The 16,796-nt window shown below is 43.6% G+C and overlaps 1 long non-coding RNA gene across 1 annotated transcript in view; it reads right to left on the bottom strand.

The window, feature by feature from the left end:
- The window catches only part of LOC121019989 (uncharacterized), a 14,556-nt gene extending 650 nt beyond the window's left edge, over positions 1–13,906 (bottom strand). The window contains exons 1-2 of the long non-coding RNA XR_005785864.1: positions 13,890–13,906; positions 5,314–5,319 (exon numbers count right to left, since the gene is read on the bottom strand). This is a non-coding gene — a long non-coding RNA (uncharacterized LOC121019989). The remainder of the gene's footprint in view (positions 1–5,313; positions 5,320–13,889) is intronic.
- Positions 13,907–16,796: the final 2,890 nt, after the last annotated feature.

Below are 16,796 nucleotides of genomic sequence, written 5' to 3'. Positions count from 1 at the left end.
AAAAAAAAAAAAACCATTAGAAGGAAGAAAATAATAAAGAATAGAGCAGAAATAAATGAAATAGAAACTAAAAAAAAAAAAAAAAATAGAGCAGATCAATGAAACCAGGAGCTGGTTCTTTGAAAACATCAACAAAATAGAACCTTGAGCCAGACTCATTTAAAACGAGAGAGAGAGAGAGAGAGAGAGAGAGAGAGAGAGAGAGAACTCAAAAGCAGAAATGACAGAGAACCAACACCACAGAAATGCAAAAAATTTTAAGAGAAAATTATGAAAACTTATATGCCTACAAATTGGATAACCTAAAAGAAATGGATAAATTCCTAGAAATGTATCACCTCCCAAAACCGAATTGGGAAGAAACAGAAAATTTGAACATACAGCTACCAACAGTGAAATTAAATCCGTAATCAAAAAATTCCCAAGAAACAGAAGTCCAGGACCAAATGGTTGCATAGGCAAATTCCACCAAACTTTAAAGAATTAATACCTGGGGCGCCTGGGTGGCGCAGTCGGTTAAGCGTCCGGCTTCGGCCAGGTCACGATCTCGCGGTCCGTGAGTTCGAGCCCCGCGTCGGGCTCTGGGCTGATGGCTCGGAGCCTGGAGCCTGTTTCCGATTCTGTGTCTCCCTCTCTCTCTGCCCCTCCCCCATTCATGCTGTCTCTCTCTGTCCCAAAAAATAAATAAACGTTGAAAAAAAAAAATTAAAAAAAAAAAATAAAGAATTAATACCTATTCTTGTCAAACCATTCCAAAGAAAACAGAACAGAAAGGAAAGCTTCCAAATTCATCCTGAAGCCAGAATTACCCTGATACTGAAACCAGATAGACCCTCCAGAAAAAGAGAACCTTCTCTGATGAACCAGATGCAAAAACCCTCAACAAAACACTGGCAAAGCAAACCCAACAACACATTAAAAAAAAAAAAAAAAAATCACTCACCATGATCACGTGGTATTTGTTCCTGGGACAAAAGGGTGGGTTCAATATCTGCAAATCACTCAACATTTACATTGCATCAACAAGAGAGAGGATAAAAACCATATGATCATCACAATCGATGCAGAAAAAGCACCTGACAAAATACAACATCCATTCATGATCAAAACCCTCAACAAAGCAGCTGTAGAGGGAACACACCTCAACATCATAAAGCCCTGGTATGAAAAACCCACAGCAAACATCATACTGAAGGGTGAAAAACCGAGTTTTTCCTCTCAGGTCAGCAACAAGACAAGGATGTCCACTCTTGCCACTTTTATTCAACACAGTGCTAGAGGTCCTAGCCACAGCAGTCGGACAAAAAGAAATAAAAGGCCTCCAAATCACTAAGAGAAAAGCAAAAACTTTCACTATTTGCAGATGACATGATGCACATACAGAAAACCCTAGAGTCCACCAAAAAACTACTAAGACTGAAATGGATTCAGTAAGGTCACAGAATACAAAATCAATATACAGATATCCACTGCGTTTCTACACACTAATAATGGGACAGCAGAAAGAGAAATTAAGAGAACAGTCCTACTTACAATTGTACCAAAAATAAAATATTTAGGATTAAACTTAACCAAGGAGGTAAGAGACCTGTCCTCTGACAACAATAAAATGCTGATGAAAGAAACTGAAGAGGACGCAAATGAAAAGACATTCCATGGTCACAGACTGAAAGAACAAATTGTTAAAATGTCCGTACTACCCAAAGCAATCTACAACGCTTAATGCAATCTCTGTTAAAAACCAACAGTTTTCGTAGAACTGGAACAAATAATCCTAATACTTGTATGGACCACAGAAGACCCCAAATAGCCAAGGCAATCTTGAATAAGAAGATCAAAACTGGAGGCATCACAATCCCACCCTTCAAGGTATGCTACAAAGCTGTAGTACTCAAAACAGTATGGTGCCAGCACAGAAACAGACGCATAGATCAATGGAACAGAATAGAGAGCTTGAGAATTAACCCGTGATTACACACGGCAAATCACTCTTCAACAAAGGAGGCAAAAATATGCAATGGGGAAACGACCATCTCCTAAACAAACGGTGTTGGGAAAACCGAACAGCTACATGCAAAAGAAGGAAACTGGACCACTTTCTTACGCCACACAGAAGTGGATCAAGGACCCGAATGTGAGACCATAAAAATCCTAGAAGAAAGCACAGGCAGTAATTTCTCTGACATCGGCCACAAAAATGTCTCCTCAGAAATAAACATTAAGAAATTAAAAAAAAGGTGGGGAGAGTGCCTGGGTGGCTGAGTCCATTAAGCGACTGACTTGGGCTCAGGTCATGATCTGGCAGTTCGTGAGTTCGAGCCCCACATGGGGCTCTGTGCCCACAGCTCAGAGCCTGGAGCCCGCTTCGGATTCTGTCTCTCTCTCTGTCCCCTCCCCCACTCACACACTCTCACTCTCAAAAATAAACATTAAAAAAATTTTAAAAAGGTCTCCTCAGGCAAGGGAAACAAAAGGAAGAGCAAACTATCGGGACTACATCAAAATAAAAAGCTTCTGATGGAGGGGACAACATGGGGGCGAAGTAGGGGGAAGTAGGGGGATCCCTACTTCCCGTGTCTCTCAAACCAAGAAGGGCTGAAGCCAGAGGACTTGGAACCCCAAGAGTCTGGGAGGCAAAGAGACGGAGTCTACCAGGGAGACACCGGGACAACCTGAGGGGCCACAGGTGGGCGATCGCCAACTGGGGGAGATAAAACGCACAGGCACAGAGGGGAGGGACCCCCTTCTGCGGGGAGACAAAGAGGAGAAAGGGCGGCCGGGGAAGCGGAGGGCTGTATCTGGACAAGAGAAAAGCCCCGGACCGGGAGGCAGAGGGATCCCATCTCTAGCTGCAGGGCTTTCTTTGGACTGGGGTCCGCCGCCCTGTTCGCACACCTGGGGAGGAGGGGAGCCAGCCCGGGGTCCGGTGGTAGGTCAAGGGCGCGGTCTGCAGCAGGAGAAACCAGTCCCTTCCGCTCAAGTGCTGCGGGGCAGGACCACACATGGGGCCGCACAGAGAGGGGCTTCCCCGGTGCGGGGGCGCACGGAGCAGGAGTTTAGGTCCCAGCCAAGCGCCGGGGCACAGGAGTCGGTGGGGGGAGACCGGCCGCCCCGTCTGCACCCGCCGCACAGTGAGGACGCGCGAAGGGAGTCCACCAGGTCCGTGGAGAAGAGCCTAGAGGTCGCCATCTTTGTCCCCGCCCCCACCAAGGCGGGGCCCACAGCGGAGGCGGGACCGGCCATGCCAAGCCACGCCCCTCCACGCGGGGACCCGCGTGTCTACTGGAGCTGTATAGACGCTGAGGAACCAGAGGGCCCCCTCCTCCAGACCAGCGCTGCTGCTTCCCTTGCCTGGGTTAATTCTAGGACGATTCTTATTTAGATATATTATATTCTCCCTTCCTTTTCTCCTCTCTTCCCTCCTCGAGGCTCGTTACTCTGGTTGTTGGTTTGTTTAAGCAGACATATTTAATCCATTCTCTTGCTACTTGTTCTACACCTCCTTCTTTCCCTTCCCTCTTTCTCTGGAATGATCAAGACTTACAGGTTTTCTGTCTGGGTAACGTTATCTTCGTTTCTTCCCCCCCACGCCCCCACACCCCCACCCACCTTCCTGCTTTATTTTCCTTTCTCGCCTCTGGATTAAGCCATTTAGTCTCTCTGCTTGGTCCATGTTTATTGTTTTCTTTTTCCACCCACCCCCGTCCTTTCTCTCTTTGTATGTGCTCTAACATCAACACCGCTTCCACCCTGTTCTTTACTTGCAGCTGGTGTTTCTGGTGTTTTGCTTTTGCACTGTTTTCTGGTTTTGCTTATTTGCTTGATTTGTCTATGTGTTTGCGTGTTTTTGTTTCCTATTTATCTGTTTGTTTTCCTTTCCAGGGCTACTTCAAGGAACAAATCAAAGCACACCTGGTGGAGGGTCCAAAACATCACTACGACTAGGGAAATAAAATAACTAAAGTCAGGGGCACCTCGGCGGCTCAGCTCGTTAAGTGTCAGACTTCAGCTCAGGTCATGATCTCACAGTTTGTGGTTTCAAGCCCCACATCGGGCTCTGTGCTGACAGCTCAGAGCCTGGAGCCTGCTTCACATTCTGTGTCTCCCTCTCTCTCTCTGCTCCTCCCCAGCTCGCACTCTGTCTCTCTCTCTCAAAAATAAATAAACAGTAAAAAAAAAATTTTTTTTAATTAACCGAAGTCACAACAACAGAGAGCAAGTAACAGTCTCCAAAAAACACCTCCTGAAGAGCCAGGCCCTGCACAGTGTATGACCCTCCTCTAATATAGCAGTGCTTGCAGGTGCAGAGCACATAACAAGCTTTTAAAACTCAGAAGGGATAGAAAACTAGCCAAAATAACAAAATGGAAGAATTCTCCTCCAAAGAAATTCCAGGAAGAAGTGACAGCTAAAGAATTGATCAAAACAGATATAAGCAACATAACTGAACAAGAATTTAGAAGAATAGCTTTAAGTTTTAATAGCTGGGCTTGAAAAAAGCATAGAAGACAGTAGAGAATCTATTGCTACAGAGACCAAGGAACTAAATAGTCATGATGAATTTAAAAATGCTATAAACAAGGTGCAAAATAACATGGAGGTGGCCACAGCGCAGACTGAAGAGGCAAAGGGGGAGAATAGGTGAATTTGAAGCTAAAATTATGGAAAAAGAGGAAGCTGAGAAAAAGATTTTAAAAAATCTAGGACCACGAGGGGAGAATTAGAGAACTAAGCGAGTCAAACAGCACAGTATCTGTATCATAGGAATTCCAGAAGAAGGAGGGAGAGAGAAAGGGGCTGAAGGTGTACTTGAACAAATCATAGCTGACAACTTCCCCAATCTGGGGAAGGAAACAGACATTGAAATCCAAGAGGCACAGAAAACTCCCTTTAGATGTAACTTGAATTGATCTTCTGCATGACATATAGTGAAATGGGAAAATACAAGGATAAAGAGAGGGTTCTGAAAGAAGGTAGGGATAAATGGGCCCTAACATACAAGGGTAGACATAGAAGGGTAGTAAACAGACCTGTCTACTGAAACTTGGCAGGCCAGAAAGGAATGGCAGGAAATCTGCAATGTAACGACCAGGAAAAATATGCAGCCGAGAATCCTTTATCCAGCAAGCCTGTCATTCAGAATAGGAGGAGAGATAAAGGTTTTCCCAAACAAAAACTGAAGGAATTCATCACAAAGCCAGCCCTACAAGATATCCTAAGGGATACCCTGTGAGTGAAATGTTGCAAGGACCACAAAGTACCAGAGACATCACTACAAGCATGAAACCTACAGACATCACAATGACTCTAAACCCATGTCTTTCAATAATAACACTGAATGTAAATGGACTAAATGCTCCAACCAAAAGACATAGGGTATGAGAATGGATAAAAAAACAAGACCCATCTATTTGCTGTCTACAAGAGATTCATTTTAGACCTGAGGACACCTTCAGATTGAAAGTGAGGGGATGGAGAACTGTCTATCATGCTACCAGAAGTCAAAAGAAAGCTGGAGTAGCCATACTTACATCAGACAAACTAGACTTTAATTTAAAGGCTGTAACAAGAGAGGAAGAAGGGCATTATATAATAATTACAGGGTCTATCCATCAGGGAGAGCTAACAATTTTAAATGTCTATGTACCGAATTCAAAAGCACCCATATATATAAAACAATTAATCACAAACATAAGCAATCTTATTGGTAAGAATGTGGTAATTACAGGGGACTTTAATACTCTACTTTCAACAATGGACAGATCATCTAGACAGAAAATCGGTCAAGAAACAATGGCCCTGAATGATATGCTGGACCAGATGGACTTGACAGATATATTTAGAACTCTACATCCTGAAGCAGCAAAATTATACTTTCTTCTCAAGTGCACGTGGAACATTCTCCAAGATAGATCACATACTGGGTCACAAAATAGCCCTCAATAAATATAAACGAACTGAGATCATACCATGCACATTTTCAGATCACAATGCTATGAAACTTGAAATCAACCACAGGAAAAAGTCTGAAAAACCTCCAAAAGCATGGAGATTAAAGAACATCCTACTAGAGAACGAATGGGTCAACCAGGCAATTAGAGAAAAAGTTAAAAAATATATGGAAACAAATGAAAACAAAAACACAACAATCCAAACCCTCCGGGATACAGTAAAGGCAGTCCTAAGAGGAAAATACATTGCAATCCAGGCCTATCTCAAGAAACAAGAAAAATCCCAAATACAAAATCTACCAGCACACCTAAAGGAAATAGAAGCAGAACAGCAAAGACACCCCAAACCCAGCAGAAGAGAAATAATAGAGATCAGAGCAGAAATAAACAATATAGAATAAAAAAAAAATAGTAGAGCAGATCAATGAAACCAAGAGTTGGTTTTTTGAAAAAATAAACAAACTGATAAACCTCTAGCCAGGCTTCTCAAAAAGAGAGAGGACCCAAATAGATAAAACCATGCATGGAAATGGATTTATTACAACCAATCCCTCAGAAATACAAGCAATTATCAGGGAATACTATGAAAAACTATATGCCAACAAACTGGACAAGCTGGAAGAAATGGACAAATTCCTAAACACCCACACACTTCCAAAACTCAAATGGGACGAAATAGAAAATTTGAACAGACCCATAACTAGTGAAGAAATTGAATCAGTTATCAAAAATCTCCCAATAAATAAGAATCCTGGACCAGATGGCTTCCCTGGGGAATTCTACCCGACATTTAAAGCAGAGTTAATACCTATCCTTCTCAAGCAGTCCTAAAAAAATAGAAATGGAAGGAAAACTTCTGGACTCATTCTATGAAGCCAGCATTACTTTGGTTCCCAAGCCAGACAGAGACCCAGCAAAAAAAGAGAACTACAGGCCAGTATCCCTGATGAGTATGGATGCAAAAATTCTCAACAAGATACTAGCAAATCGAATTCAACAGCATATAAAAAGGATTATTCGCCATGATCAAGTGGGATTCATTCCTGGGCTGCAGGACTGGTTCAACATTCACAAAATCAATGTGACACATGACATTAATAATAATAAAAAAAAAAAAGACAAGAACCATATGATCCTGTCAATAGATGCAGAAAAAGCATTTTACAAAATACAGCATTGTTTCTTAATAAAAACCCTCAAGAAAGTCAGGATAGAAGGAACATACTTAAACATCATAAAAGTCATTTATGAAAAGACCACACAGCTAATACCATCCTCAATGGGGAAAAACTGAGAGCTTTCCCCCTGCGATCAGGAACGCGACAGGGATGTCCACTCTGACCGCTGTTGTTCAACATAGTGTTGGAAGTCCTAGCATCAGCAATCAGACAACAAAATGAAATAAAAAGCATCAAAATTGGCAAAGAAGAAGTCATGTCGCAGATGACATGATACTCTACATGGAAAAACGCAATAGACTCCACCAAAAGTCTGCTAGACTTTTACATGAATTTAGCAAAGTCTCAGGGTACAAAATCAATGTACAGAAATTGGTTGCATTTTTATACACCAATAATGAAGCAACAGAAAGAAATAAAGAAACATCCCATTTACAATTGCACCAAGAACCATAAAATACCTAGGAATAAACCTAACCAAAGATGTAAATGATCTGTATGCTGAAAACTATAGAAAGCTTATGAAGGAAATTGAAGACACAAATAAATGAAAAACATTCTGTGGAAGAAAAACATTCCGTGGAAGAATAAATATTGTCAAAATATCAATACTACCCAAAGCAATCTACACATTCAATGCAAACCCGATCAAAATTGCACCAGCATTCTTCTTGAAGCTAGAACAAGCAATCCTAAAATTTGTATGGAACCACAAAAGACCCCGAATAGCCAAAGTATACTGAAGAAGAAAATCAAAGCGGGAGGCATCACAATCCCAGACTTTAGCCCCTACTACAAAGCTGTAATCATCAAGACAGTATGGTATTGGAACAAAAACAGACACATAGACCAATGGAATAGAACAGAGAACCCAGAACTGGACCCACAAATGTATGGCCAACTAATATTTGACAGAACAGGAAAGAGTATCCAATGGAAAAAAGTCTCTTTAACAAATGGTGCTGAGAGAACCGGACAGCGACATGAAGAATGAAACTAGACCACTTTCTCACACCATTCACAAAAATAAACTCAAAATGGAGAAAGACCTGAATGTGAGACAGGAAACCATCAAAACCCTAGAGGAGAAAGCAGGCAACAACCTCTTTGACCTCCCTCAGCCACAGCACTATCTTGCTCGACACATCTCCAAAGACAAGGGAATTAAAAGCAAAAATGAACTATTGGAACTATTGGAACAGTATACAGTATACAGGTTCCTCAAAAAATTAAAAATACAACTACCATATGATCCAGTAATCGCACTGCTGGGTATTTACCCAAGGAATGCGAAAACACTAGTTCAAAAAGGTATATGCACCCGTATGTTCACTGCAGCATTATTTACAAGAGCCAAGTTATGGAAGCAGCCCCAGTGTCCATCCGTTGATGAATGGATAAAGATGTGGCCTATGTATATAATGAAATATCATTCAGCAATAAAAAAAGAAGGAAATCCTGCCATTTCCAACAGTGTGGATGGATCTAGAAGGTATTACGCTAAATGAAATAAGTCAGAGAAAGACAAATACTATATGATTTCACTCATATGGGGAATCTAAAAACAAACAAACAAACAAAAACCCAAATGAACAAAGAAAAAAAAGGGACAAACCAACAACCAGACTCTTACCTATAGAGAACAGATGGTTACCAGAGGGGAGGGTGGGGCATGGGTGAAATAAGTGAAGGGGGTTAAAGGGTACACTTGTCATGACGAGCAACTGAGTAATATATCAAAGTGTTGAATATCTGTTTTATATACCTGAAACCGATATCACACTATATGTTTAGTATACTGGAATTAAAATTTTAAAAAGGAAAAAAACAAAAACAAAAACAAAAGCAAAGTCATTTGCATTTGAGGAGCCCGGGTAATTGAGTGAGCTATGTGAATCACATTTTCTGAACAAGGTTGGACCAAACTTTCTCCGAAAAGGGCTACCCACTCCAAACTTCTCAACAGTCCCTGCCTTCGCCCTCTCGGTAAGATTCAGAAGTCGAGCATGGTAAGTGGCCCAACATGGAGTTATCACCACGGAGATGGAAACCGTGGCCCTATTCCAGGATTTCTTGGTTTGCTAGAAATTTCAAACCCTGAAACTCTGCACACAAAGCACCATGAGCTTCAGACACAAAGTACAATGACATCCCGATCTTAACCGTTGTTTGGCGGCTGGGAGATGATAGCCTTCTATGAGCCACTGCTGAAACTTCCAGGGAACACCCCCACAGCCATTGCTGCTGGTCCTCAAAGTGTCAGGGGGTGGCTGTGATCTGATCGAGAGCCCTCTGCAGTTAATGACGTCAGGAGAGCTCTTGAGGAAGGGGCATTCACAGGACAACCTTGGCACCGGGTTTACACTCACATGTACACTCCCCAGACTCATATGCAATAGCCACTGTGACTTCTCCACTCAGCCATAAGCCATTTCTAGTTCGATGTGCATCCAATCTTCCCAAGTCCCAGTCTCCTCTGTCCCCAACCCCGGGCCATCCATAGACACCCAGTCTTCCCCGTTAGTTTGTGACAACCGCCTAACCATCCCGAAGTCGAACCCCCAGGAGTGACCCTGGATCCCTCACTGTCCCCAGGGCCCACACCTCTGCAAACCCTGGTGGGTCTGTCTCTGAAGTTACCTCTTGGCTTCATGCCCACTGAACCACTTCCATTCTGCCTGGCTGAGAAAGCAGCCCCCTCCCTGCCCTCACTGACCAGATTGAACCTCAAGAAAATGCAGGGGCTTCCTTTTGCAATTATTTTGTTCCAGCTGTGAGGTGTGACTGACAAATAAGAAGTCTGTGTATGTAAGGTATACACAATGCACGCGCGCACACACACACACACACACACACACACACACACAGATACACAGTATCTTGATATATGCAAACACTGTGTGGTGATTGCCAAAAATCAAAATATTTAGCATGTCATCTCATAGTTACCTTTTTGGGTGTGTGGTGAGGACACGTGAGATCTACTCTCTTAGCAAGCTTCAAATATAATTATTAACTCTAGTTACCATGATGTACCTTAGCGTTCTAGAACTTACTGATCTCATAACTGAAAGTCTGCGCCTTCTCACATCCCCCTATTTCCCTTACCCCCAGCCCTGGTAACCAGCATTCTACTCTGTTACTAGGAGTTTGACTTTTTTTTAGATTCCACATATACATGGGATCATACACTATTTGTCTTTGACTTATTTCACTTACATAACGTCCTCCAGTTTCATCCATACAGTCTCTAATGGTAGGACATCCTAAATAATATTCCATATGCCACATTTTCCATATCCATTCATCCATCGACGGACACTCAGGGTTTACTTTGAACCTGTATAGATCGCTTTACCTAGTATGGAGAATTTAACAATTCTTCCAATTCATGGGCATGGGGGTATCTTTCCATTTATTTGCGTCTTCCTCAGTTTCCTTCAATGTTGTATAGTTTCCAGTGTGTAGATCTTTAGCCTCCTTGATTAAATTTATTCCGAAATCTTTTATTCTTCTCGATACTATTGTAAACAGGATCTTTTTCTTAATTTTTTAGATAGTTCATTGTTAGTGTACAGAAATGCGGCCGATTTTTGTTAATGTCGTATCCTGCCGCTTTACTGAACTCATTTGTTCTTGAAGTTTGTTTAGTGGAGTCTTTAGAGCTTTTTATACAGAAGAGCGGTTCATCTGCAAGCAGACAATTTTTCTTCTTCCTTTCCAATTTGGATGCCTTTTTTTTTTTTTTTTTTTTTTTTCCAATTTGGATGCCTTTTATAGGTCTTTCTTGCTTAATAGCTCTGGCTAGAAATTCTAGTGCTATGGTGAATAGAAGACCTTGTTCCTCATTTAAGAGGAAAAGCTTTTAGCTTTTCATTGTTGAGCAGGAGATTAGCTGTAGGCTTGTCCCATACAAACTTTAACAAGTTGAGGTACATTCCTTCCGTACCTAATTTGTTGAGAGTTTTTATCATTAAGGATGAATTTTGCCAAATGCTCTTTGTGCAGCTATGGAAATGATTATCTAATTTTTATTCTTCATTTTGTTCAAGTGGTATATCGTACTTACTGATGTGTGGATCCTGAAACATCCATGCAAACCAGGGATAAATTCCACTGGATTATGGTATAGAAACCTTTCGACGTGCTGTTGGATTTGGTTTGCTAGTATTCTGCTGAGGGTTTTTGCATCTGTGTTCATCAGAGATATTAGCCTATCATTTCCTTTTCTTGTAGTGTCCTTGGTCTGGCTTTTGTAGCAGGGTAATGTGGACCTCATAAAATGAGTTTGGAAATACTCCCTGTTCTGCAATTTTTTGGAAGAGTTCAGAAGGACTGACATTCGTTTTTCTTTAAATGTTTGATATAATTCACCAGTAGTGCCATCTGGTACTGGGTTTTTCTTTGTTGGGAGATATTTGATTACTAGTAAGGAGATTGAATCAGTAATCTTTCCATATTTCCTTTTTCTTCATGATTCAGTCTCGGTAGGTTGTCTGTTTCTAGAAATTTGTTCATTTCTTCTAGATTATCCAATATATTGATATATATATTTGTTCACAGTAGTCCCTTATGATCTTTAGGTTTCTTTGTTACCAGATGTAATTTGCACATGATATATACATGCAACTTTATAGATTCCACCAAAAAACTGTTAGAACAAATTTGGTGCCATTATAGAATACAAAAATCATTATATAAACATCAGTTACATTTCTATACACTAACAAACCATCAGGAAGAAAAATCAATCCTAAAAGAATAAAATACCTAGGAATGAATTTAACCAAGGAGGTGAAAGATCTGTGTATTGAAAACTGTAAGTTACAGGTGAAGGAAATTATAGAGGATGGAAAGATACCCCAAGCCCATTCTACCTAAAGCAATCTACAGACTTAAACCCTCTCAAAACTCCAATGATAGTTTTTACAGAAGTAAAAAGAATCCTAAGATTTGTATGGGGCCACAAAAGACCCCAGATAGCCACAGCAATCGTGAGAAAGACAGACAAAGCTGTAGCTATCGCATGTCCTGATTTTAAATTCCATCACAAAGCTATTGTAATCAAAACAGTATGGTACTGGCATAAAAACAGACACACAGGTCAATGGAACAGAATAGAGAGTCCAGCAATAAACCCACGCATATATGGCCGGTTAATTTACAACAAAGGAGCCAAGAATAAACATGGGGAAAGAACAGTCTATTTAATAACTGGTGCTGGAAAAGCTGGGCGGCCACATGAAGAAGAATGAAACTGGACCCCTACCTTATGCACAAAAACCAATTTAAAAATGGACTCAAGGGGCGCCTGGGTGGCTCAGTCGGTTGGGCGTCCGACTTCGGCTCAGGTCATGATCTCGCGGTCTGTGAGTTCAAGCCCCGCATTGGGCTCTGTGCTGACGGCTCAGAGCCTGGAGCCTGTTTCAGATTCTGTGTCTCCCTCTCTCTCTGCCCTTCCCCCATTCATGCTCTGTCTCTCTCTGTCCCAAAAAAATGAATAAATGTTAAAAAATTTAAAAAAAAATGGACTCAAGACTTAACAGAAGATCCGCAACCATGAAACTCCTAGAAGAAAACACAGTAAGCTCCTGGACATCAGTCTTGGCAATGATGTTTTGAATTTTTGACATCAAAAGCACAGAGACTAAATGCAAAAACAAACCAGCCAAAAAAACCCACCCCAAACCAAGTCTAAACAAAAAACCGAAAAAAAATGAAAAATTCAAAAGAAACGCCACTGCACTAAGCTAAAAAATCCCTACACAGTTTTTTAAAGAAGGAATCCATCAACAAAACGAAAAGCCAACTTACTAAATGGGAGAAGACATTTGCAAATCTAGTAAGGGGTTAATATTCGAAATATACAAAGAACTCATGACTCAATGGCAAAACAAGCAAACAATCCAGTTTAAAGCATGGGCAGAAGAACTATATAGACATTTTTCCAAAGAAGAATGCAAATGGCCGACAGGTTTCGTGAAAAGATGCTCAATGTCACTCACCATCAGAGACGTGCGAATCATAACCCCAGCGAGATGTCACTTCATGCCTGTTAGGATGGCAGTTATCAAGAGATTAAGTGCGGGTGAGGATGTGAAGGGGGCCCTTTTACACTGTGAGTGGGAATGTAATTTGGTGCCTCCACGATGGAAAACAGAATGGGGGTTCCTCAAAAAACTACCAGAGGATCCAGCAATCCGACTTCTGGGTGTAGATGCAAAGGAAATGAAAAGCCCAAGAGAGATCTGCACTCCCAGATTCACTGCAGCTGCTGTCCCAGTAGCTAAGACACAGAAACCACCCAAGTATCCGTCAGTGGGTGAATGGATAAAGAAGATGTATGTATACAGAGTGGAGTATCATGCGGCTGCGGGCAGGAAAGATACCCTGCTTGTTTGCGGCTGGCATTGTGCTAAGTGAAATCTACCAGACACAGAAAGACAACTACTGCATGGTTTCACTTTTCCGTGGAGTCTAATTTAAAAAATAATAAAACATCCAACTCAAAGAAACAGAGAGTAGACAAGTGGTGACCGGGGGAAGCAGGGAGAGGTTGGGAAAATCGTACAGATGCTCAGCTAGAAGACGAGCGTGTTCTCAGGATCTAACGCACGGCATGGTGATAATGGTTGAGAACATGTCGTGTAACTGACATTTGTTAAGAGAAGACAATCTAGGGGCGCCTGGGTGGCGCAGTCGGTTAAGCGTCCAACTTCAGCCAGGTCACGATCTCGCGGTCCGGGAGTTCGAGCCCCACGTCAGGCTCTGGGCTGATGGCTCGGAGCCTGGAGCCTGTTTCCGATTCTGTGTCTCCCTCTCTCTCTGCCCCTCCCCCGTTCATGCTCTGTCTCTCTCTGTCCCAAAAATAAATAAAAACGTTGGAAAAAAAATTAAAAAAAAAAAAGAGAAGACAATCTAAATGTTCTGTCTCACACACACAAAGATCACTATGTGAAGTGATGAATGTGGCAATTAACTAGATGGAGGAAACCCTATTACGAGGTATATGCCCTAGATTAACACATCGGATGTACCCTGGAAGCAGATTACAATTCTGTCAGTGGTATTCTTCAATAAAGCCGAAAACAATCAAAGTTCTGTAGAAGGAGGGTAAACAGCTCCTGGTTGCCTTTTTTTTTTTTTTTTTTTTTAATTTCAAACCTGGAGCAGGCAGCTCGGCCACTTGGATCAGAGGCTCGGTCAGAGCTTCTGTGTCCTGCCAGTCACAGGACCAAGCTCTTCCTTTGGCATTTAGAATGATCTAGATTGCAGGCAAGACTTCCAGGGATCTTCCCTGACAGCCACGTCTCCAGACTCGCCTCTGGCTAAAGCCTCCGTCTCTCTTCTGATCCTTGCACAGATGAAACCTTTTCTCCCGCCTCGGTCTCTGCTCTCCCAGGATCTCAAATGCTCTGACCCCAGAGACTCATGGACCTGGCTCTCCCTCATTCTTCAGGTCTCCGATCAAACATCTCATCTTCAGAGGACTTCCCCGACTACCCAGTGATGTGGGATCGACACATAACATGCGTCACCACCCATGCATGCTCCGGTTTGGATAACAACTTGCTCGTTTACGATCTCTTACACCTGTCGATTCCGTGAGCACAGGACAGGATTGGTCTTTGTTCAATGCCACACACCCAGACCCTGCATGCCCCAGGTCCTCCAGAACGGCGTGCAGGATGAATAAATGTGTCGAATTTTCACATATGCAAGTGACATGGAGAACACTGAGCTTGTCTGGAACGCACGGAAGATTAATCACTTCCTAATATTTAATACATTTTTAAAAATTTAACGTTTATTCATTTTTGAGAGATAGAGAGGGACGGGCATGAGCAGGGAAGGGGCAGAGAGAGAGGGAGACACAGAATCCGAAGCAGGCTCCAGGCTCTGAGCGGTCAGCACAGCCAGATGCGGGGCTTGAACTCACGAATTGCGAGATCATGACCTGAGCTGAGGTCGGACGCTCAACTGACTGAGCCACCCAGGCGCCCCATTTAATACATTTTTAAAAGCCAAACATCTGAGTCAGGAGAGACCTTTCTTCTGCCCACACGGCTCTGTTTGTTTACTTCCAATTACGCATCAGTGTGTATTCCAGCCTGTCTTCTAGAAGGAGCCAGTTCTGGCAGAAACCAATAAAGACCATTATTCCCTAGAATCCTGAAGCTGCCAGGCTATTATCTGCCTTCTGGCATCCTGCAGTCACCTGTGGCCCCTCTTGCCTGTAAAATGCTTGCTGCTGTGGCTCAACAGCTCCTCGGGGACAGGGAAGAGCAGGGCGGTCGGCCAACTGCCTTTTACAAGCCAAATGTGAAACTCGACGTCTCTGGGGAGTGTGTCTGAGCAGGTGAGTGACGGAAATGTCCAAAGCGGGTGAGGCGCAGCCACAGCGTCCTGCTTGCTGCCTTATATCGTGTGAACACGCTGGGCTGTGGCTCCTCTCTCCTTGGTCCTCCCCAGATACACCGGCACCGTGCTGTGCCTGACCCGGTAATCTCATCCATCCTCCAAAAGGTGTGAGAAAACGGGGCTCCCGCTGGGCGCTCCTGCTGACCCTCCCCCACCCTGCTCAGGCCTTGCAGAAAGTCCTTCTGAGACCTACCCCCTGGACACCTGCCCTGGGGCTCCAACAGGGACCAGCACTGCCCTGAGTGGGTCCAGGCCCCCTCTGAGCATTGTAAAGCGGGGTCCCAGACTCCCCCTTCCCATCTCCCACTTCCTACGGCCCCATCCCTGTGGCTGATCACTTTTGCCCTTCATCCATGTTCACATCAGGTACAAGTTAGCCCCCACCTGTCTCCTACTCACTTGCCCCCAGGAGGCTCTGTACACCCCACGTTTTGCACCCCTCACCCCCCGGCTCCTGGAACATGGCTGCCGCTTTGCCCTGTCATCTCGTGGACCACCACAAACAAAATCCCCCCCATTCTCAGTCTTTCCACCCACACGTGCCTGTGCTTCTGCTGTAACTGAAGGCACCACACTGCTGAGGCCTCCCCTCCCCTCGGAGACCGGTGACAAGTGATCACAAACCCAGTAGCTTGGTGCAACACAAATTCATTACCTTATGGTTCTTGGAGGTCAGAAATCCAAGGTGTCCAGGGAGCCTCGTCCCTTCTGGAGGCTCTAGGGAAGAATCCGTCCCCACCCCACCCCCGGCCTGGGGTCTGCCCCATCTTCCAAGCCAACAATCACATCCCCGGCCCCTGCTTCCCGCTTCACTTCTCCTCAGACTCTCGGCCTCCCTCCTTAAGGACCCTTGTGATTAACCGGGCTCACCTGGAAAACGTAAGCAACTCTTCCCATCTGGGAGTAGCACGCACACCTGCAGAGTGTAAGGTGACCTTCTGCCGTGCACGGTGACAGCCACAAGCGCTGGGGATTGCGAGGTAGACATCAGCGGGGACTACTGTCCTGCCCTCCGTGTTCCCCACAGCCCTTCCATCACCGGGCTCTGCATGGAGGCGCCTGTCTTACTTCTCTTTGCCACATCCAGGCTGTTCTAGGCTGTTCTCCACCCCCCAGCCACTGTTCTCATTTCTTGGTGACTTGAGCTCCTGGGTTAGAGCACTTTCTTCAGCTCTGCTCTTGGCTTAGTTTTTTGGCAATTCTGCCATCCATCAAAGGATCCTTTCCTCATCCCAGTTTCTGGGTT

The sequence above is a fragment of the Herpailurus yagouaroundi genome, unplaced genomic scaffold (assembly GCF_014898765.1).
Source record: "Herpailurus yagouaroundi ecotype Mexico unplaced genomic scaffold, PumYag 246, whole genome shotgun sequence".
Taxonomy (NCBI): Eukaryota; Metazoa; Chordata; class Mammalia; order Carnivora; family Felidae; genus Herpailurus; species Herpailurus yagouaroundi.
The sequence above is the reverse complement of the archived record's forward strand: the minus strand, read 5'-3'. Positions and strand labels throughout refer to the sequence as shown.